The sequence below is a fragment of the Petaurus breviceps genome, unplaced genomic scaffold (genome assembly GCF_028583685.1).
Source record: "Petaurus breviceps papuanus isolate PSGF00001 unplaced genomic scaffold, PetGlider_PUasm1.0 178, whole genome shotgun sequence".
In the NCBI taxonomy this organism is placed as follows: Eukaryota; Metazoa; Chordata; class Mammalia; order Diprotodontia; family Petauridae; genus Petaurus; species Petaurus breviceps.
In genome coordinates, this window is record NW_027185777.1 from 25,077,171 (window position 1) to 25,102,105 (window position 24,935).

At 38.0% G+C, this 24,935-nt stretch overlaps 1 long non-coding RNA gene across 1 annotated transcript in view; it reads right to left on the minus strand.

Moving 5' to 3' along the window:
* The window catches only part of LOC138159790 (uncharacterized), a 141,823-nt gene that overhangs the window by 76,842 nt on the left and 40,046 nt on the right, over positions 1 to 24,935 (minus strand). Inside the window, exon 2 of the long non-coding RNA XR_011167978.1 lies at positions 1,026 to 1,179. This is a non-coding gene — a long non-coding RNA (uncharacterized lncRNA). The remainder of the gene's footprint in view (positions 1 to 1,025; positions 1,180 to 24,935) is intronic.

Here is a 24,935-nt window from a genome sequence, read left to right on the forward strand (position 1 = left end):
AACCCTTCCCCTTCCTCTTCCTCCAAAGCCGGAACACAAAACCATGTTGACCACCCCAGTCCACACGTTAAATGGAGCATTCCTGATGGGGTCACTTCTCTGAAACCTTTTACATATGGCCCCTTATTTGCATTCCTCTTGAAAATACCCGCAGAGCCAGCAAGTGGAACATTTCAAAGCATGAGGAGCTAATTTAATGTTCCACAAAATTATGCAGTTTGGGAAAATCCTTCTGCAGGTTTTTTTTTTTTTTTGCAGGTGTGCCTCTGGCCCATTGGTTATGTTCTTTGCAACTATTTCTTAATCTGCCCTTCTTAATAAACTAATGCATATCTTCAAATAACCCTGTTTGTGCCCAGCATTTAAAATAGCATGTTGATATAATTGAATTATAATTAAAGGTATTCATATTCAGGGGTCAAGCCAAAGCAGAAAATATAAATCAAACAAAAAAAATCTCAATAGAAATTCTCCAGGGATACAGGAAAGGTATAGATTATAAATCCAAGCTTCCAAATATGTGGCCCAAGACTCTACTGGCATCTTCTCCCCCCCCCCCCAAGCCTCAGAGCTAAGATTAGAATTGTGCATTCATGCAGTTACCTGCTGCCCATACAGATTAGTAGCTACCACAAGACACCTGCTGTGTGATCACCCCTGGCAATAACAGTGCCTTGGGAGCAGGACAAAGATAAAATAAGCAAGCTTATGGGAATGAAAGAAGAAACTGCAGGCTGACTAGATGGACAGAAAACTGGAAGGAGAAGGGGGAAAGATGCCATTCCCCTTCTGACAGGGTCTGAGCAGCTGGTAGGAGCTGAGCCCATCTTGGGCAAAACACGTCAAGTTTGTGTTAGAGTCCAAAGCCCTGCTCCTGCGGGGGCTAAGTAAGAATAGCTATCATTTATAAGACACTGGAAAGTTAACAAAGCATTTTGTTTACAATGGGGAGGAAGGGAAGCATAGATGCCTAGCATCCCCACTTCCTACAGATGACAGATTAGCTGAAATATTAAAGTACTCACCTCATTAAGCTACTTTTGAAAAAACCACAGTAGGGACACTGAGTCTCAAAGAGATATGCCTGTGGGGTGACCACTGGTCAATGAATCCACATCTTCAGAATGGAAGTCCATTGCTCTTTTCTTCATTTGTAGAGACAGTTAGGTACAGTGGAGCCTGGAGTCAGGAAGACAAGATCAAATCCAGACTCAGATACTTACAAGCTATGTGATTTCTGTTTGCTTCAGTTTCCTCAAGTACAGAGAATTAATCAATAGTTTTCGACCATGCAAAATATGGAGGTGGAATAAAAAATATGCCAAAACAGACACAGAAACTATTAAAATATAAACACAAAACAGCTTTTATACAAAATTAGATACAAATAATTGCTGTAATATTTATTGTGCATGGGTAGGTAAAGCTAATATAATAAAGCTGACAATTTTACTCAATCTATTTATGTAATGCCATAATAATTAAATATTAATAATTATATTATTAATTACATAATAATTATTATAATAATAAAATAATCATATTATATAATAATTAATAAATATTAAATTATTTTAAAATTATCTTACTGAGTCAGAAAAAAATAATAACAGTATTCATTTGAAAGAGCAGAGGGAACTTCAAGGAAACCAGGGGAAAAAAAGATGGGAAGGAACTAGATTTAGTAGCATCAGACCCTAAACCATATTATAAAGTAAGAGCAGTGTTGAAGTATAAAATGGATAATTTTGACTATTTTAAATTTAAAATTTCCTGTATAAATAAAACCCATGTAGTCAAGAATAGAGAGAATGAGGAAAATTAGGGAAAACTCTTATAGATAATCTCCTAGACAGAATGCGATTGGGCCAAAGTATTGTGATGGAGTAAGAAATGATGAGCTACTGGATTTAGAAAGCATGGAAAGACTTGGATTTATGAAGGAAGATGTTACTCACCTTCAGAAAAACAGATGACAAGTAGAAATAAGGATAACACAGTCTTACATCTATGCATTTGAATGTGTATAGATATAGGTTTATCAATATCTATGTATGTGTATGTATATGTTTATCTGAGCTTAATTCTAGCCTTATAGGAGGGAGAGGAAGGAGAAAAAAAATAAAATAAAAAGCACAAAAGAAAACATACAAGGAAGCAAAAGAAAAGACCGACAGCTTTGAAAATAACACATAATACTCATTATACAGGTTTCCTTGAAATGGAAATTTGTTGCTTTATCCTCTCTTTCGTTCTGCTGTGTACAAGGCAATCTTTCTTTTTTCTTTTCTTATTTTGTATTTAAGATAAAAATAAATTTTAAAACTTTTAAAAAATAGAGATAAAATAACACCTGCCTCTTGGGGCTGTTGTGAGAACCAAATGAAATACTATTTGTACAGCTCTTAGCACAATGCCTCGCACGTGGCACCAAGTGCCATGTAAATGCTTGTGCTCGTCCCTCCTCCTCATCACACCGTATTTGGATCTCTCCTGTCTGCTTCCATTTTGTCATCAATAAAAAAGTGACAGTATAAAGGATTGTTATGAGAATCCAGGGAGAAAGTGTTTATGAAGTCATTTCAAAGATTCTGGGACTAAGGCAATATGGAAGATGGCCATTTCGGTGGAACTAGTCAGGGTCAGAGCCCTTCTCAAAACAGAATTGCTATTCTGGAGGTCTGCAGAATGAAACAAATCCCTTCTTGCTCACTAAAGCTCCTTCCCTCTATTGATCATGATCAAACTAATGACTATAAAATGATAGTGATACTGGATGATCATGAATTATATTGGAAATGAATGTTCAACCAGTTCCTCTACCCTCCCTTCTCTCTATTTCTTTCTTTTCCTTAGACCCAGGTCCTTTGAAACACAAAAAGATAGAACCTGAGCAGCGGACAGATTGCATCTCTCACTAGACCTTTAAATGAGTTCACAGAACCTCAATTTCAAAAGTTTCCACCCAGAGTCTAAGACTGATGAGATCTCGTCATATAAGAGGTTTACTCTGGGGTTAATGTGGCATTTTTAGTGACAGAGGACATTTACAATGGGCCAGAGGCTTTTGTACAAAGCACCTTATCATTTTTATTGCCTCTCTTAAAAGAAATATTTGCACAACATTTTTATTTTATTAATAGATATATTTTTCTTGCAGCTAGAAAGGATTATTTGCCTAAAGTATTTATTTTTCCCACTATCTTCAAAGAGTTGGCCTCAGGTTTGGAATTCACTTTCCCTATCAGGAAGGTGCAATTGAGAAAATTCCTCACACAGTGACTGTTCAAAATCAACACTCTGACTGGTTGGGGAGCTTGCCCTTAGTGTTGTCAGGAACATTAACGTCTTTGTCTTGCCAAAGGAAAGAGGGCACGTTTTGACCTTTTGGTACATGACCATCTTTCCTTCAGAAGGACCTGGGGATGTCCCTATAAACCAAGAGGTGGAAAAGCAGATGCTCGAAGGCACTGGCAGAAAAATCTCCTGAGTTGATGTGAAGATAAGGCAAATCAGGATGAATTGAAAAGCCAAGCATGTTACTGTTAAATTAGACTTTTAAATATGCTATTGCTATCAGAGGGGCTTAAGTGCAATTGTCTCCTTGAATTTGGCAGGGAAATCATTAATCATTTGATGTTAAATTTATACAGATTGTTGAATAAATGAGAGCTCATGGCAACGAACTAGACAAACAGGACTGGGGGAGCATGGGGGGGGGAGAAAAGGGGGAAGGAGAGGCTGAATTTTCTTTGCAATCCACACAGAAACACTAGTCTGGTAGCTGTGTATATTTCAAGACCAAGTCCTTTGGACGCTTGCCTACCTCAAGAGTAAGTACTTTGATGAGCTAAAAAAAAGCCCCACCAGGCTGAAAGACAGAGCCTATCTTGGTATCAAGCAGTTTTTAATAGATGTGAACGTAAGGCAGATATGAGTGTTGCATAACTTCAGTGTTTCACGTCTTTGTCATTTGATGAACTGCCAGCTTTCCCCTTGTCATCACTGGGCACTAGCCAGGGCAATCCAGACACAGAACTATGCTCAGGGTGGAAGGCATTTTTTTCTTTAATGGGACCTAGTCAATGGGACTTTTTAAATGTCAATAATCCATGTGGTCCCCAGGTGAAATGCCTACCCTGCTCCCCTCCCCTCCCCTTCACACTATTGTTTCCCTGGTCATAACAAGAACACATTTAGGAAAAGATTTTTGAACATCTAGTCATGATTTCTTACGTTTGTTAGCCAAGGAAAAGGGGAGGAAAGGGGAAGGGCATCTGGGAAGACTGGCCAGATGCTGAAGATGGGAAACAATATTCCAGAGATATTAACATCAGAGTGTTTTAAAGTTCAATATTTTTGTCTACCTTCAGTTATTTAGCCACCTAGTACAATTCAGGTCCATTGGAAGTAGTGGTATAAACTCTTAATGTCAAAACCCTGAGCCCTAGACCTGCTTTGATTTATGACTTCCACATGTGAATGCTCCGTGGCCCATAAACACTTGAACACTGCATAGTGGTCAGCCTTCTCTTCACTGCTAATATGCCTATCTTTCCTCTGTGTGTGTGTCTGTGTCTGTGTGTGTGTTAGGGCACTCTACATACTTTTCCAAATCGGGATAGATACTAACTTGTTTCAGACTTCATATGGGCCAAGGAGGTCCTGAATCCTCCCTACCACTTACCCACTGATGAGGAATATCTTATATTCATATCTTTCTTTCCATTCTCAATAACACCCCTCCAACTGCACTGCTGAACCCCTTTGTTGGGAAAGGTTGCTTTCTCTACCTACAGCATACGACTCTTCAATTTTTCCTATAAGAAGGAGAAAGAGTTTAGAGCTGTGACATCATTGATGCAGAGAACTTCTAGTGAGGAAACTCCCTCTACTAATGTAGAATGGCTACTTCTCTGCAATGCAGAGTCTTTCTGAGTTGCCTGACAGGTCTTGAAACAATAAGTGACTTACTCCAAGTCATACAGTTTATACATGTCACACAGAGGACTTGAACTCAGGACTTCCTAACTCCTAGGCTGGCTATAAACTATGTCATGCAGCCTCTCCTCCAGGTTAATCTTCCTTTAAAAAATGGAAAAAAAATTTAAAGACTATTTTCATCATGTCATCTCATTTGGCCCGGCTTAAAAAAAAAACAAAAAAAAACCCTGGTATAGCATTCTTGTGTAATTGGGAAATGCTGGCTATAGTGTTGTTATTTTTTTCATTGGAAAAACAAAAGAAAACAAAAACTAGATCCTGCTAGATCGAGTCTGCAGATGGGATGGATGAGCACTTGTGAGAAATGTTCTGAAAGAGATTCCTATTTGGGTACAAATCAGACTGGATGGGCTCTGAGGGTCCTTGCAACTCTGCTATTCTGTGATTTTCATTACTCTGTGGAATCCAAACTCTTCTGGATTTAAGTGCCTACGTAATTGAGTTCCACAAGTGAAAATTTCAGCAGCATTGAGGAAAAACTAAGATTTGTAGCCCATTTAAAAGAGCTTTGTCCCTGCACAGGGAGGAATGTGTCAAACAAGAACCATATTTTGACCCAGTCTCACCTGGACAATTTGGGGCTGCATTCATTTTTATGAATGGCAGCCCACCTTTGTGCATATAAATTGGGTAATTACACAAGCAATTTGGAATGGACTTATTCTGATTCAGCCCCTGTAAATAACATGGGGCAGGCAAGAAGACCAATGGAAATGACGGTCCTTAATATTTGAAAGCTGCACTTCCTAGGCAGCTTGAAGACATAGAGGTTTCCAGACGTCCAGCAAGAACAAGAGAAAACTGCCCCCTAACAATTTTGCTCATACCTTATTTTCTATTTCAAGATAATGATGTAGTAGAGAACAGTTGAAACACAGAAATTACATATTTGGTCACCTCATCTCATTCTTCAGCTGAGCAGCAACTGCCACAAAATTACCATACTTGTGCTGGACATAATTTGTTACACGCTGACAGGATGAGAGGTCTCATCTGCTCGTAGGTTCATGGAAGCACTGGTGTCAGAGGGAGCTCTGTCTCCTCTAATTTTGGGCAGAATATGGATGGAAAATAAGCTAGGGTGAGGTTTATCTTTGCCAGATGGCAAGGATTAACAATTAACCTGAACAGAACTTTCTAAGGTGGGCAAGTTTTTTTCTTCATCTGTTAAATGAGTGAATTGAAGACATGGTGACTCCCAAGGTGCCTTCCAAATGTTTAAAGTTCTCTGATTCTTTGACCCCAGGAATGTTTCTGTGACTTATGTCAACCTTGAGTCCATATCCTTAAAGCTATCATGGCAATCAAGGGCCAGCCATAGTTAGTTGCTTATGTGGTACACTCTGAAAATGATTTGTTCTGGTGATCTGAAATTCCCATGGAACAAACTTATATGGATGAAGCCACTGAAGTCCCTGCTAAATGTCATATAGAAACAGAAATACAAACTATCAGCCTGCAAATAAATGCCTTCTCTGCATTTACATGGCCCTGTAAGGTTTGCAAAGTGCTTTATGAATATTATTACATTTAATCCTCACGACAACCTTGGAAGTAAGTCCTATAATTATTGCCCTTTCACAGATGGGAAACTGAGGCTGGCTGAGATTAAATTACTTGTCCCATGACTCACAGCTAGGAAGTCTCTAAGGCCAGATTTGAACTCAGGTCTTCCTGATTCCAGGTTCAGCATTCCATCCCACCTAGTTGCTTGAATTAGGCTACCTAACTAGCAGAGAACAAGTCCCAGAAAGACAAGGGCCTCCGATCAATAAGTTTTGATAGGGTCTATGTGTTGTACTTCCCTGATGAACACCAATATGGGGAATAGGAAAAGGACTGGGCAAGGCAGCCATATGATTCTGAAAGCATATCTGTGCTACTTCACAATTCTGACCAAGGTTAGCCCCAAGTCCAACTAGTTTTCACTCTCTAGTTGTAACTGCTATAGGATTGATCATGCTAGAATTTCTAGATCAGGAAACAGAGACCCAGAGAGGTTCAATGACTGAAGGTCACACAGGAGGTTAAGCAGAGCCAGGATTTGGCTGGCTAACTCTAACTCTAGACACCATTCTTTCTAATCATTGCTACCTTACATTCTGGTCTAGTTGGTTTAATTTCAGGTGATCTATTAGACTAGTGCTTCCACACAAACAGAAATGGGGGCCACTAATCTATACGTAAGGATCCTGGAGAGCTACATGTTGACTTAGTTATAAAATGTAATATTATACATATTCTATTGTATTTTTATTTATTTTGCTAAACATTTCCCAGTTACAGAGTTGCAGCTGCATGTGGTCCAAGGGAAGCATAGTTGATACCTCTGATTTGGATCATAGACTGGACCATCTCTATACTTTGAGCTTTTACAAAGAATGAAATGTTCTTCATTGAAGTGTCCATAAGGAAGTAATACAGTAAGAATCCAGTTGTGAAAGAAAGAGAAGAGACTAATGGGAGTACTGTCCCAGGGCCTACCAAATGCTGATGGCCCAATAATGATCTCGGTTGGATCTTAAGAGAGTTGCTAAGCAAGGGTTACTTCATGGTTATTCTAGTACTCCAAAGTCATTTGGATGCAGTTGAGTAGAGTTGACTGCACTTACTTAAACAGAAAGGAACTGACTTCATATTTTATCAGACTCAAATGAGTGGTATTGGGTAATGGAATTTTATCCTTAAAAGTTATCTTTTCCTAACTTTTGGTTTGTAATCTATTATAGTACATTACATGGAAATTCATGTGATTATGTGTTTGTTTAAATTTTGATTTCAAGAACAAAAGCTTTGCTTCCCACTCCATTCCCAGTGAAATAAAGACAAGAGTTGGCAAACAGAGATCACTCGAAGCCAAAAAAGAGCCCCTCTGCAAAAAGAAAAGGCACAAGAAGTAGTGTAAATAAAAATAAATGTGTAAGTGATACCAAAAAAGTAGAAGCTGAGCATTTTCTTTAGAGAGGGAAAGGACTTTTTTTTTTTTAAAGCAATTGGGGTTAAGTAACTTGCTCAAGGTTCCACGGCCAGTTATTTTGTGTGGGTATTAAGTATCTGAGGCCAGAACCGATCCGGTGCTCTTGCTTGCCACCTGGCCGCCCCAAGGGAAAGGACTTTTAAAAATCATCACAAGCAGGTGAAGGAGCCTACGCTAGTAGGAAGGACATCCACATCCTTGAGATCAGGAACCACTAAAGGATCAGAAGAGAACAATACCATTTATAGCATATATACATCTTTCACATATCAACTGTCTGTGGTTCACAGGGCAGCTACAATTATTTCCATTTTATAGATAAGGAAACCAAGAAAAGAAACATTAAACAACTTGAATGAAGTCATAAAACGCAGGTCTTCTGATGCCAAATCCAGCGCTTTTTGCATTATGCAACCTTCCCCCAGAATACTTGTAGTTTTTCAGGGAAATTAAAAGGGTAATGTCAGAAGGATCATGCAAAAATCTATCCACTAACAAAAACATTCTGACTTCGAGTTTCAACACCTCAGGAGATGACTTTCAGTATTTAGAATATTTCACTATAGAAATAGTCTTTTTACTCCCCCCCCGCCCCATTAAAGAGGACATTTAAAGCTTTGCAATAATAAAGCTTACATTTATAGAGCACTACAAGATGCAATACAGTAATTTCCTACAATCCTGTGAAGCAGATAAATACATTATCATCCCCATTTGTATAAATTTCTCATTTGTAAAATGCGAGGGATAATAAACTTAAAGAAGTTAGGATGACCTACCTATAGTCATACCACTAGAAAGGTCATCTAGTGACCTATGTGACTCAGACCCAAGTGAAGGTGACCATGGAAGTAATCTTGTCCAACCTAGAATCAGAAGGCTAGAACATTTAAGTGACTTGGACATGATGACACAGACAGAAAGTGACTAAGCATGAATTTAAACCCAAATCCTCTGATTTCAAACGCCTTCCTCTTCTGATTCCAAATCCAGAGTACTTTCCTGGGCTACTCTGCCACCCACCAGCAACTTACAAGCAAATTTACACTGGCTTGTAAATTTTCTGAGGCTATTTTGAGCAGGTCTTTGACTATAGTTTTTAGTGTGTATTACCCTTCTGGGAAATAAGGTCATTGATCAGAAAATCCAGTTTTTGAGGCAGGAGGGGAGGACTGAGAACTAGCCTAGGAATTAAGTTTTCATTCCTAGGTGACCTTGGACAATTTCCTAAACCTGAAAGCTGACCACTAAGTAAGCAGAAGGAGGATGAATGCTTCCTGCTTTCTTCCTTCTTCCTCAGACTGTCATTCAGGAGGCTAGGTGATGTTCTCAGTTTGTCTGAGATCCATGCCATGGAAACATAAGGAATTGTCACTGAAATCTGTCTGTCAATGACCTTATGGGAATGGGCATTCTCAAGCTGACAGGCTAATAATTATGAATCTCTTTTGCTGCAGCCAGAGCAAGCTACACATCCTATTGCAAAAGAAAGGCCCAGGAATTAACTGACTTCAGGAAAACCATGTATCTATCATCTACCTCTATCTGTGATTGACTGACCTCTGCTGAAATGCATTCCCCAGGGTCCCCATCCTGGAAGTTCTTCCCCTGTAGGCTTGGTGATGCTCCCACGTGAGAGAATGACAAAGAAAGAAGGTGACTGAAACAGGTTATGTAATAAAAGAGGAAGGGAGCCTGTATCTTTCATTTCACAGCCAGACAAACCTGAAAAGCAATTTCTCCCTCTAGGCAGTCATCTATCCAAACTGACTCTCTGGCATTCCAACCAGGAGGTTTTTACCAGATGCTCAAAGCTTGCACAAGGAAGACTGAGCTCCCCCTCCTCTGGCCAACTCCCCCCTTCCCATTGCCCCACTCTTTGCGAGATCATCTAATTCTTCTCTTTCAATGGTTTCGATTTGGTTGTCTCATCCTCCCCACCACATATGCACCTTTGACTATTGACTTTGATGCTGCTGTCAAAGAATCTCACTCTCATCCCATTGCTAGGGTCCAAATGCCAGGGGAGTGACTGCTCCCTCTAGCAAACATAGCATTCTCTTCTCAAAGCTCTTTGAGCCCCTCCCTCTTCCAGCTTTTTCCAAATGTAGTTGCTAAGATCATCACTGTCCTCTTTAAATCCCTTTCTGAGGTCTTCTTGGCTTTCTTTAATGTCAAACCCAAGGCAGGTCCTGTTAATAGCTTTCAAAGTCTCACTCCACCTGTCTCTTCTCTCTGTCTGGGTCACGTAGGCACTGCCTCTGCTCCAGGACAGTGAATATATATGGTTCATTGCTGGCTAGGGCTGAGTTGGAGTGCTTTACAAATTGCAATTAGCCCTGCTAAGCAGGTCAGCTCTCATTCCGAGCCAGGGCCCCCATTCGGAATGTCTTAGATGGCATAACAGACAGCTTAGAAGTTTTCTTCTGAGTCAGTGAAGGGCATTCAGGCATGTGAAATCACAGGAGAGGGTCACACATGGCAATGTGGGCAGGATCATTTAACACAGGAGTTAGGCTTATCCCATTACTATTTCTCTGGGCAGAGTCAAAGGAGAGCTTTCTCAGGAGAGTTGCCTTTTGAGGTAAAATACAGTACTGGGGAAGCATGTGACAGGGCAGGAGCCGTAAGGGCACCTTGCATAGGGCCACATTGAGGACAACCTAAAAAAAACTTCCAACAAATTCCCACAAAGTGGAAACACTTGGGCAAGATATCTCCTAAGTTCTGTTCATAATCATTATATATTTATCTGATGAAGGATGGATAGAAGGAAATAGTGACAATTTATATTAGAAAAGAGAAAAAGAACCTTCACCAAGATGAAATTTAGAACCCATTAACACAACAGACTATCCGTTTAATCACTTGCCCCATAAATCTGTAAGAGAGTTCTCTCTTAGATCAATCTGTAATAATAGAATAAAAAATTAGAAGTGGAAGAGACACTGGAGATCGTCTAATTAAATTCTGTAATTTACAAATGAGGAGAGAAGTGACTTGTCCAAGGTCATGTAGTGAATCAGTGATACAACTAACTGGTCCTAGCATCCAGGTCTACAGGATTCCAGTCCAGAGCTATATTCATCATACGATGTTATTTATTGGATTGACAAGGTAGATCTTTTCCCATGAAGAAATAATATGACCATTGACTGCTTTCTGTTTCAAATATACTTACTAAAGTGTTTTGGCAAGGAGATGCTTCCTGTTCCTCATTATCTCTTTATTTACCCATTTCACTGCTAAAAAATGATTGAGAAGGCCTCCCCCTGACCCTTCCCCATGGCATTTTGAGAGAAGTAATGAGCACACACAGTCGGTTCCTGTCTGCCTCTCTTCGAACATCTCCGGTATCCCAGGAATTTAAATATTTTGAATGTTGACAGGAGGACTGACATTTCCCATCTGAAGCCTGGATGGAGATCAGTCCAAGGAAACAAACAACATGACTTTGAAATAAAGTTCACTGAGCCATGATTAAGATCCAATTTTGCCTGCAAAGTGTGATCAGGTAACAGAGGTGACTGTTAGGCCCAAGAGCCTTTAAAAAGAATAGCAGAAAGTTCAGAAGCAGGACCAATTTTAATATTTTTATTTTTTTGGCTTGTCCCTTTGGCTCATGCTGGGACTTTGGGACAACTCACCCTTCCTTTTCCATGCCTCTCTTGCTTTGTATTTATCTACATTAAACATTACTAAGACATGCTCTAATGCTTCGACTTAAAGTTTTAAGGGAAAATTCTGATGGAGAATAATTACTCCGTTGGGGTTAGACTAACTTTACAAAGGGGAAATTCTCAGGATTCCAGGATACTGGGTTCCAAAGGCAGTGAGACATCACAGCTTCATCATTTCTGCACCCTACAATGTGACCTTACCAGGTAACCAGTCAATCCAAGAATTATCTTCTTTAAGTTTTACAAATTGCTATTCTCACAATAATCCTGTAAGGTTCATAGTATAAGCATTATTTTCCTCACTTTTCAATGTCTTAGACAGAATTCAAGCCCCAGTCTTGTGACTCCATGTCCAAGATTCTTTTCGCTGGTTCATGCTGCCTCTTATCCTTTAAGATAATCTAATTCTGTGTAGCAGATGCCAAGCACTGCTCCAACTTTCCAAGCTTTTCTTGTGAAATGTCCAGTGAATGTCCTTCAAAAGTACCCTGCTATAAAAAAAAAAAAAACGTATGTGCTGGCCAAAGGCACTTTTATTCCCAACCTCCCTAGAAAGCCCTTCACTCTCCCTGAATGGTAACCAATGCTGTGAACAGTTTTACTTAAATTCTAGCTAGGTTTAGTAGAATGTGCTTTCTACTGCCCTCAAATAATCATAATCCCTGAAGCTACAGAGATAAGATACATGAACAAAGTTTTCTGGGGTTGAAAATTGCCAAAAGAGGAAAAGTAAGTGTGATGGGAAGATGGTGCTAGCAACAGAGTTGGTTCAATATGCTCAGTATGACTATGGAGATGCTCCTCACCAGAAGGCTATCTTCTCATAGATGAACTTATTTGCCATAAGAACTCATTTAAAAAAAGAAAAAAATTATCAGTCAGTCTTGCGTGGCCATCTTTTGCTTTTGAAACCATCGAGGTGGAATAGAGGCAAAGACGACAGCAGGTGTTAGGAATCCCAAAGTTTTAGAACATTTACAAATATTAATGTAGCAGTAGTTTTCTAAATATAATTTATCCGATTATTTAATGAATTGAAATAAATTTCATGAGAAACAAACCACATAAATATTGGTATTCTAGTGATAAAGGAAGCCAGAAGATAAAGAAGAGCTGAAGCTAAATGGAAGGCCTTAATGAGTTCTCCTTGAAGACCCACACAAATGAGTTGATAAGTTTGTCATAAACCCAAATAATAAGGAAATGTCACATTATGGCGCACATGGCCATCACATTTTGCACTGTTAATAAGCATGAGCACCCAGAGATAACCGTGGCTTAATCATCAATATCTGTTGTAGAGGATACAGATGGAGAGAACTCCTATGAAGAACTTGATAATGTCTTTCAAACCCAGTCAACATATACAGGGATACTCCACCTCTTACCTAGATGGGATCTCGGGCAAGTCAACTTTTTGGATTCTCAGTTTCCTCACCTGTAAAATGGGAAGGTTGGATTCAATGGCTTTTGAAGTCCCTTTCAGCTCAAAATCTATTATTTAAATCCAAATGTATTCATAGTGGAAGAAGAAGAAAAGGCATGATGGAAAATAGAATTCAGATCTGAGATATCAAAAAGGCAAAAGACAGTACTCAGAAGTCTTGTTTATTTATCATGACTATTTTGCTTCATTAAGAGTTGGGAGCCACTAGATAAAATAAGTACAAAACAACAACAAAAAATGAAATTAACTATATCTTAACATAGAAGATTGGTTATTGATATGGAAGTCAAATTAGGAACATCAAATTAAAAGAAAACAAAACAATGAAAAAAATACTCCTAAGAACTGCAACACCTTTACCCTACCCTATTCAAAGGAATTATTGACACTGAAAATGAGAATTGAAAAAAAGGAAAAGACAATAACCTTGATCCCAATTCCCTGAACATGTATAACCAATGAAAAACAATCATCACAATGAGAAAACCAAAAGACCCATGAAACTACCTGTTCTAATAAATTCCATGTTCAGAAGAAAAACATTGTAGCCAAGGATGAAACTGCTTTAGAATATAAACTTTCTGGTAAAACATGATGGAGGAGGATGAAGGATGATGGCAAAAAGGTCTAAGCCAAATGGTGTCCAAAAATAAGCAAAATGTCGTGGTAGTGAAAATAAACCTATAGAAAGCTTATCTTGAGGTCCAACTGAGCCATATGATCCCAAGATTATTCACAAATGAAACGGTAGGAATACAACAAATGTGCAAAATATAAAAGGAAAGAAGACAAAGAAAAGCAAAGCAAAAATACACATTTCTCAATGTTTTGTAATGGCCTATTTTCATCATCAAAGATAGCAGAACCAGATTTGAATTCTATACCTCAGTCCTTCTATACAATATTGTATCCCTCAAACACTACATATGGAAGCAAAAATGACATTTCAAGCAAAATTGGGAAGAAAAGCTGCACATCAATGATCCCAGGGGTTCTTAATCTGAGGCCCAAGAAATTAATATTATGACAACTGCATTTCAGTATAATTGGTTTTCTTTGTAATCCTATTAAAAACAATTATTCTAAGGAGGGGTATGTAGGCTTCACCAGATTTCTGAAAGGATATATTACACAAAAAAGAGTTAAAAAACCCTGAGCTACATACTAGAAAAAAAATATATGGAGCATCATTTTAGAAGTTATCTCAGAGAAAGGAAGATAAAAAAAATAAGAAAAACCCCAAAGCCCCAGACAACATTATTACCCCCAAAGATATGACTGAAAGAACATTAGTAACTACCCATTTACAAGGCCACCATATAAATTGTTTTCTGGTTCAAATAAGAGGCAGTCTTAAAGTCTTCTCTCCACAAAAAGTTTTGCATGTGAATTTTAGGATCTTGCAAGGTTCATAGATGAGTGCTGAAAGAAGATAACTTTCTGTTCAAAGATCCTCTGATTATTCTGACACTGTATGAGGAATAAAACAGAGAGATATATATTTGTACAATGTACTTGCCATTTCACACAAGATGTCTTATGCAAGATCCAAAGGGAAGAGAGAAGTCAGATACTCCTATTTGTAGAAGTTTTTATGATGACTGCATCTAGCCCCTGAACATTTTAAAGTTTCTCTATGGAGCTCCATGAATATAATCCATAAAGGGAGAAAAAACCAAATGGATGGTAATTGTATATTATCTAGATCATGATATGCAGTTGGATAAGAAATTCACTGAGTTAGTACATTGGTTCCTATTTCTAGGACAAATATTGCAAACTGACAGCAAGTTTGGCTCAGAAAAGGAAGAGAGAGAGACTTGAGATGTTTTGGGGACTCCATCCAGGGCTTACAATAATCCACAATTTCTATCCAATCTAAAACTCCCTTCTTTTATCACAAATATCTCCCAGGTAATGCAACATGATTTTAAATCTTGGAACAACACAATCATTAGAGACTTGAAGTTGCATGTGACCAAAGGAAAGAGGACATTAGGGGTTTTCTCGGCATTGGTTTGCCATTTCTTTCTCCAGTTCATTTTACAGATGAGGAAGGAAGGCAAAAAGGGATAAATGACTAGCCCAGGATCACATGGCTAGTAAGTGTCTAAGACAGGATTTGAACTCAGGAAAATGAGTCTTTGTGACTTGAGATCTGGCAGTCCATTGTACTTGTTGTTTGTGGTTGTTGAGTTGTACCACCTAGCTGCCCCTAACAATAAGTGACTCAAGGAAAGCAGAATCATAATGGGTACATGTAAGCCATATATAGTATATTTCCTGAGGTCATTTAAGAATATTATCAAAGAAATATATGATTGGAAGAGGAGGTGGCCCAGGAGTAGAGCAAGAGCAATCACAGATGGAGACCCTGAGAGCTACACTGGTATATTTCCAAAATAAAAAGACATATTTTATTGACAGAAGAACATTAGGTAAAACTGCTGTTGAGACTCCAAAAACCAGACCTCAAGGACAAGACTGATTATGGCCTCCATTAAAATCAATGTTTAATGGGCCATTCAAAGATATCAAACATGGCAGAATAGAAATCTCTAATGTGTCTCTGGAATGGTCAATAGGAATTAGAGAACAGTACTGTTCTAGTAACATAAATGGCACCCTTAGCCAATAATTAATCATTCACATTTATTTTTATGTTTTCTTCTATTAAAAGTCCAAAGCACTTTATAATCAGGATCAAGTTTAGAGGGTTAAAATTTAACACAAGAGACGGGGAAGGGAGTGAAGAAGGAAAGTCAGAAAGAGACTAAGAACACATATTAGTTGGTTTCGGTTTCGGTGCCTCTGCTGCTTATTCTGAACTTTGCAGGAGATACTGATGATAGAAGATTAGGGTCAATTTTCCTCAATCTCATTTGTGAGTTATCATTTGATTACCTTTCTACTTTCCTTCTCATTCTTCCTCCAATTCTCTCCTTCAAAAGAACATAGCAGCTTCCCCCAATATTTCTTTGATAAACAGATGTTGAAGACTTGAACTTGGAAAGGAATTTTCTATTTGTTCCCTCTTTTAATTTCTCTCTTATGTCTACCAGCTTCCTCTAGACTTATATCTCCACACCCTGATTCCTTTGGGTGTTAGAAGGGATAATTCTATGGAGTAAGAATAGAAATTTAAATCCTGACCTCTGAAAGGTCAGGTTGCAAGCCCCTTGCCTCAGCTGCAAGCCCCAGGTTTTCGTGTAATCAGCCAGCATCATCATCAGCAAAGCTAAGAGACTGCTGTTGGCACAGGTAACAATGAAATTTGGGTAATGGCCTTTTGATGAAATCGACAGAAGGCAGTTCTTGACTGGTTTGGTTGCAGAATTTTTCACACACTTTGAATGGATACCATCTGCCATCTTTCCTGTCAACCAAAATGGAAGTTCTGGAAATTTATTGAAGAGTAAGAGCAGGTCTGAAAGAAAAAAGACCTTTCCTAGTGTCCAAAACTTTAAGGATGCAAACATCTGACCCTTAGAAAGGCACTTACACAGTCTGGAGTGAGTTTAGACAGGGGAGTCAAGTGGATTTCTACAATTTATGATTTACAAATCCACCCTAAGCCTCACTCAGCCTATATTTTATGGACGACTCAGAGGCAATAAGTACCTGTCACATCTCCAAAGAGCCCTTGTTTATCTGGCTCTAAGTAAGTTTGGGAGTTCATTTGTTTGTTTGAACAGTAGGTATGATCAATGGGGATTATGATGCTTAATAATATGCATGGTTGTGGAGTAGCTGGCCTGTTTATCTATGTCCATAAAAAAATCCATCTCTAATTTCTTTCTCCTTTGAGATGCTTCCCACCAATTAAAATAGATTTCTTCAAAAGCATGAAGAACATTATTGCTTGTGTTTTCCTCCCCAAGGCAGATGAAATCATGGTCTTGCTTGCCTCTGGTACTATCATGACAGAAAGGGAGACAATTTTTTTCTTGACTATCCTGTAGGAAGATTTATGTCTGGTTAACATTCTTCCCTCCCCTTGGGCAAGAACATTTGGCATTATGAACAAAAATGCTGTGACTGACTATTTTTTGGCTAGTATTCTTTACAATAGCTAATGATCTGGTCAAATCAACTGAAACTACAAAAGGCAGTTTATATGAATTCTACATTTCATGGTAGATGCATATGTATATATGGATAAATTTGATTTCCTAATTTAACCAATGAATTTGTACATATCCACTTGTGTGGACACTATGAAGCATTTCAATAAAAGATGCCCTTATTAAATGTGACTGGGAATTTATCATCGTAACTAGGCATTTGCACAAGCCTCCTTAAGTGCAGAACACTGGGAAATTTGCTCATTTATATCTAGTCAAAAGAAATAGTAATTGGACCTCTGATTCCTTGGTTCTAGGGAATCCAAGGGTAGGAAACACCCTTCACTAATGCAGTTCAGCATCTTTTCTGTAACTTATCATCTTAGAGAGTTCTCTGTAGCACTCAGAGGTCAAGGGTCTTGTGCAGGGTCAAATGGCCAGTTGATATTAGAGGTGGGCCTGAATTCAGACCTCAGAGGTCAGTTCTCTATCTATTACATCATGTTGCCTCAGGAAAGACCATGAAAGCCATAATTTAGTCAGCTGATTCTATTGTAATTTGTGCATACAAGGACTGAGAAAAGTAGGGTAAGATATCAATTTTACTGGCTTCTGTAGAAGACACTTAGGCATGAAGAAAGTTGGTCAAATCAAGGGCTCTTGCTATGAGGAAAAATACAGGACTATTTAGGGTAAAGATCCAGAATCACAATGTCCGCAATATTTATCAGGAAGTATGTGGTGCCATTACACATATTTTGTATGTTTTCATAGTTTTTTCTTTTAATGCTACCACATGTTGTTATTGTTCAGTCATTTCAATCACATCTGACTCTTTGTGACCCCATTTGTGTTTATTCTTGGCAAAAATCCTAGAGGGGTTTGCCATTTCCTCTTCCAGATCATTTTACAGATGAGGAAACTAAAGCAAACAGAGTTAAGTGACTTGCCCAGGGTCACACATTTAGTAGATGTCTTAGGCCAAATCTGAATTCAGATCTTTCTGACTCCAGGAACAGCACTCTCTTCACCACACCATCTAACTAACCCCTACTACATACCTTTTGTCACTCATATGTCACAACAATGCTATGAGATAAATAGGGTAGATAATTTTACCCCATATTTGGTGGGGGTGGGGAGAGTGTTGGAGGGAAAAAGATGCTTCAACCCTGTAATTTCACTGATAGGATAAATTCCAGTATAAGAAACTCCCTCCATTAATTGAGAGTGGCAACTTGTTTATAACTTAAGAGTCTTAGAGAATTGTTTCAGATGGTGAAAAATTAATACTTTCTTGTTGTAACATGTAACATGTAAAATTGTCAGAGGTTGGGTTTAAGCTCACATCTTCCTGGCATCCAAAACTTGCCCCCCTTTCCTATTTCTCTCTCCTCTATGACAGTGCAAAAATTAGTACTAGTGGAATTATCTGACCTCCTTAGCCTAATTCATTGTGTATCTAGTGTCAGAGATGAACAAGATTCTTCTTCATCTACTAAGACCTCCTACTTTTAAAAAATGTCTTTCTCATAGGTAGTCACTATGATTCATAGAAAAACAAAACAAAACAAAACCTGGTGGCAATTCCTTTACCATCAGGGATTTGACAACTCCTTCTCTTTGAGGGTTTCCTCCCCACTCCACGTCCTTTATTCTTTCTGACAAGTATAAAAAAGCCATTCCATGCAACTAGCTGAGAAAAGAATTTACCAAACCTTCCAGCTGTAAATGACAAAACTGAGATACCTTTCAGGGAACAATGGGCAAAAGGGGCACAGATGTGTTAGTGAGTCAGCATCTGTCGTTATCAGTAGTTTCTAAACTTGAAACATGGACGTTTCATAAATTTCATGGGTGATGGTAGTGGGGGAGGTGAGACTGGGACAAGGCATGGTCCAAACCTGTAATTTTATCAGTGCAGGGAAATACCCCCTAGAAAGTCCCTCTGCTTAGAGGATTAGCAACATGCCCCTAATTTAATAGTGCAAGCCCATGACATAGCAGATACACAATAAATACTTGTTGATTGGCTGATTGATTGACACTTGCTTGAGATACTAACATGGGAAATGACTTTCCTGGGGTCATACAGCTAGTAAATGTCAGGGATATAACTTAAATTCAACTCTTCTTGTTTCAAAGCAGCCCCCTATCCACTTTGCTGTATTCTCTCTCCTTTTTATTTTACGAAAGAGGAATATGAGGCTCAGAGGTGTTTACTTGAGGTTAATTTATTAGTAAATTAGTTGATTTCATGATTAGTTAATTAGTAAATTTGTAATTAGCCATTAATTTACTAGTAAACTGCAAAGAATGGACTAGAACTTGGAACTTCTTACTCCTAGTCTTGGGTTTTTTCTCTCGTTCTTTTTTTTTCTTCTTTCTTTCTTGCTATATCTTCTGCTTAGTTACTTCTGATTTATCCAATTTTATCACCATGAGAACAGATCTGAACTCTCTCCTCTCTTCATATAATAGCCAGCAACTGTCCCCAAGCATCTAGGCACAATTATTTGACTCATTTCTGGTGACCTTTCACCATTGATTTAAGGGTCTTATTACCCATTTTTTTTATTTTTGCTTTTCTCACCTCTTTATTTCTTGACCTTTTCAAAATCCTCTCTTAAAAAAAAGACATTAATACTTCACCCCTTTTACTTTTTAGTTTTACTCCCCCAGAGGTTTCAAATTTCTTTTCTTCCCCTCCTCTCCACCCTTGGTTCAGCTGTAATTATTTGCATGTTAGCAATCTCCTTCTCTGATATCTATCTTCCATTTCCCTTTTCCTCATCCTCTATGACCTTTAACTCTATAACTACATTGAAGTCTGTAAAGCATTTGGGACACAGGTTCCATGAAAAGTGATACATAAAAGAAAATTGCATTACTGTATTGTGAGAGCACTGGCTTCCGCTGCTTGCTTTTCCCTGATGGACTATTCTTGAAAGAAGCATCAGGATTTTTTTAAAAAAAATCATTTCCCCTAATTTTATTGTTTACTCCCAGATATAGGGCATGGAAGCTGTCACACACAGATCCAAAGGTGTCAAAATGTCATTTTAGGATGAAAAAAAAATGAAAAATTTAGACCTGTTTGAGTTTCTTGCTTTGTTTGCTTTTTCATTTTCAAAATTCACCAAGAAGTAGATGAGAGGCAATGAGACACAGTAGATAGGGATTCAGCCTCAATGTTAGGCAAACCTGGCCTCTGACACTTACGAACTGTGTGACCCTGGACAAATATCTTCTCTCAGTACCCACAGGCAAGTCTTGACATAGACTATAAGTTATAGATGAGTTTCTGAGCTATTTCAATGGAGGGAGTTTCCACAGTTGTTATTCTTTAACATTGATGAAATCAGAACTCTAAATTTTAAAATGTAGAGTGGGCAAAGGTCCTACGTCTAAATGAAATGAACGTTGAGGCTCAATGAAGACATAAGGTAATTTTTAAGAGTCAGCATAACCACAGAGGGTCACTCTTTTATACCTCTCTACACAGAGGAAGAGAGAATGGGAAAGACCTTCATCACCTTCAAGCAGCCAGTAGCAAGATTATATTTTACTAGATGAGCTCTGTATAAGTCAAGAGCAAAGGAGAAACCATTTCAAAAGTTTGCCATGGTGAATCAATGTGTTCATCATGGACTAAACAGTGGCAGGAGACACACGAAAATCTGACATTGATTGCTCTGTTACAAATGTTCCACAGATGTAGAAGTGTCTCCCAATAAAAAATGATAAAACAAAAATTAAATGCTAGTCTGCCTAGCAAGAAAAGCCCAAGACACCTGCCTTGGACACAAGGAGAGATAAAGGAAAACAACTGTCTACGTTCCACTGCCCCCAAAACTTCCTTCCGGAGAGCAAATAAAAACTCCCTGTTACTTCTTACAGGACAAGTGCAAATCTCTAATCTGAACTTGTTTGCACAAAATCCATTAATTGTCATCTCTTTTTCAGAAGGCAGGAGAGGTAGTCATGTCTGCAACTCCTATGACATGGTGATTTATGAGGGACCACTTCATAATTCTCCCATTTCTCTGCTCATTATGGAACATTTTTTTGGATCAGCCATGAGGGGTTGAAGAATCTGTTCCAAATGACTACCATCTGCCCCCTTTCCCCAGCTTTGTTCAAGAGATTCAGGTGAATTCTCCAAACACAACAAATGGAATGGAACCAGAGCCATTGTTCTCTTCACAGTTGGTGATAGACCCATGCTGGGCCTAGCTTACCTCTATAAAATAGACAAGGAGGCCATTATAATGGCAGGTTTTTTAGAGACAAGTTCTTTTCACTGTAGAAAACTGCAGGACACCCCTTAAGTCATTAGGCAAGTGGCCCATGATCCTCTGGAATATTCTAACCTTATCAACACCTAAGTTTAATATTCACAACTTGGTCCAATGAGTGGGATAAATGGAGAGTTTGTAAACATAAAGGGACCCATTAAGAAAAAAGGGTTATAAAAATCCAAAAGTAACAAGACTTTCTACACCCTCCTTCTTAGAATTGTAATGATATTTTCATGATTCTAGGTCAAGAATCTCAATTTGACCCAAATATATGATTATGACCAAAATGTAAAAGGGGAGATGGGGACAAAAATGTTCTGCTAACATCTTAACTTCGAAATTTTTCAACAAGCCCCATTAGAATAAGCCAACCTCTTAATTCAGACATTAAATACAAAATAATATTTGTAAAGTACTTAGCACAGTAGATGCTAGGTGCTATAAAAATGATAGTTATTGCTATTATTATTACTGTTATTCAATTACATTAGCAAAATGCCAAAAGCAGTATCATCCACCTAGAACAAACACTGACCAAGTTAGTATTTTTAGAAAAAACTGTCCCCTTAAATAATCAGAAGTGTTATTTCCCCATTCATGTTTTATTTATACTTTGGAAAGCTTGTTGTTTTTTAACCTCAATGATATTTGAGGAATTTGTGGGGTGTGTTTCAGTTTTGTTTAGATTTATCATAGTTTGTTTTTCTTAACAAAGGTTTCTTTTATTCTTTTACTTTTACTCAAATGTAAATGTAACTATTTAGGGGATATCACATAATAATAGTTCAGATATGGGATGAGAACACTTTGAAGTCTATTTCTTTTGAGGTTTAATATTCTTCAAATAGAGAAATAATGACATTTAGAGGGTGGAGGGACAGTGTGGGTAACTAGACGGTGCTGTGGATAGAGTTCTGGGCTTAGATCAGAACTCAGTTTCCTGAGTTCAAATCCAGCCTCAGACACTTATTGACAGTGTGACTCTAGGAAAGTCATTTAACCCTGTTTGCCTTGGTTTCCTCACCTGTAAAATGAGTTAGAGAAGGAAATGGCAAACCACTTGAGTATTTTTGCCAAGAAAAACCCAAATGGGGTCACAAAGAGTCCAATATGACTAACAAGGGACAAAGTGAAGTCAGGAAGACCTAGACTGAAGTCTTACCTTGCCTATACTAGTCTTATGACACTGGACAAGTTGTGTGACCCCTCAGCTCCCCCCCCCAAGCAACTCTAAGACTACAAATGTCAGACACATTGTTGACATACACTGATGAGACAATTTCCAATTGGATGGAACTGCATTAAAAACAACAAAGAGTGAAGCCTACTTAAATGAACACCTGCTAGAAGAAAAACTTAGTAGAAACCTAAACTCAGGCAGAAATGAACTATGAAATAGAAGAAATGATACAGACCAATGCTTTCACTCAGAATGGAATAGAATAATGAATATTCATACAGAACTATAACAAAACTGAATTTACAAAAGATAATCCAAAGTGGTCATTTTGAATTCAGTTCCAATTAAACACATAAATATATGCTAATGTAATTTTCAGGTAAAAACATAAACAGATGTCAAAACTGTTAAAGTTAAAATATTCATAAAATATTAATATTCTCACTTTGTCCCTACATAGCAAATAATAAAATTTATGTGTGGAGCTATAACTAGAAGCAGAAAACTTTTCAACAAGTTTGCATTATTTTTTTAAATCCAACTTTTTTATTTCCGTATTTTCCAAAGTTCATTTGAACAAGAAATCCTCTCTTTTTTTTTCTAGGTAATTATGATGGAATTTTCAACAAGTTACTTAAAAAATCAGAAGGGATAGAGCCTACTGAGAATAGAAAAATGGTACAATTTCTCAAACCTATTTCCAGGAGGATGTGAAAACACGTATTTTAAGGTTACACCATTTCTCCATTAGCTTCATCTATCATTAAGAAGCTATACATTTTCATTAAGGCACTAAGGAAAGGTATGTAGGAGGGTTTTCTCCATTTCTTTAATTTCAGTGACTGGACCAATTTGTTTTAAATTTTCTGTCAAATAATGTCAAAACCCCTTGGATAGAGTACAGAAATGACAAGGGGTTTTACTTCAATCTAGAAATACACAGGAGACCATCCTCACAATGTGGAACGAGAAAGCAAAGCTATGACTCAAGTGGATTAGGTTTCTGTCTTTGTATTGTCCAAATTTATACTTCTATTTTCCTTCTTGGAAAAAGGTTGACAGGACCATAGGTCAGAGTCCAAAGGGATCTAAGAGGTCATTAAGTTCAACCTGCTAATTTTACAGATGAAGTACCTGGAGCTCAGAGAGCGTGAGTTGTGCAAGGTCACGCAGGTAGCAAATAACAGCTAACAGCTGAACCATGTTCTTGGACTCCAAATCAAGTAGTTTCTCCACATTATCATGGAGTTCGCATATCTGATTCTGTGTTCTAAGTATCATTATTGGTCTAATCATTTGTTTCCAAATAATAAAAGTCATCCTATAATCTTGTATGACCCTTAGCACTCCAATGCTCAGAGGACCAAATGTTTCCCAATGCCTTCCTTTACAGAGAGCAGAAACTTGGACTTAGCTCACTCTACTTTGTGTTTAACGTCCTGCTTGATTTCAACTCTACAGAACAACATGGTACTCCTTGGTGTCCTGTTCCCTAGCCTTACTGACTCCTTTCATGCATTGTCTCCCCCATTAGATTGCAAGCTCCTTGGGGGCAAGGGTTGTCTTTTTATTAATTGCATACCCAGAACTTAGCACAATGCCTGAAACATGATAGGCATGTAATAAATATTTATTGGATTGGGTGTACTATACTCCAGGAAAGTTCATTGTTTTTCCTTAAACTAATCACACATTTTTGTTTGTCCATCCAAACTGTCTCTTATGTCTAAGATGACCAAGCTCTTTCCTCAGATCTTACTGTGAAAGTCTTTCTCATTCTCAAGACCCAGCTAAGCTGGCAATTGATGCCCCAAACTGGAAGAAATCCCTCCTTCCTTGGATCTCATAGCATTTTATTTGAATATTGTCTATATACTTAATTACAAATTTGTAATCTAGTATTCATTTACCTGTTTTTTTTCTTCCCCAAAAGATTATAAGCTTCTCTAGGTTTTATCTTTGTATCCCCATTGGTTAGAATAGTGCCTTGATCATAGTAGTCATTTAAAAATGGAAGGAAGGAAAGAAGGAAGGAAGGAAGGAAGGAAGGAAGGAAGGAAGGAAGGAAGGAAGGAAGGAAGGAAGGAAGGAAGGAAGGAAGGAAGGAAAGAAGGAATTGTTATGGGATCCTTTTGACCAAAATTTTCAATCTCTTCGTCGTTCTCTTTACAAGATAATTGTGATGAGTTTGCAATGAGTACAGAATACATGCCTCCAGCCTTTTCTAATTTGACATTTGTCACATTTTGGTAATGGTAGCCATTATAACTGGACTGTTTCCT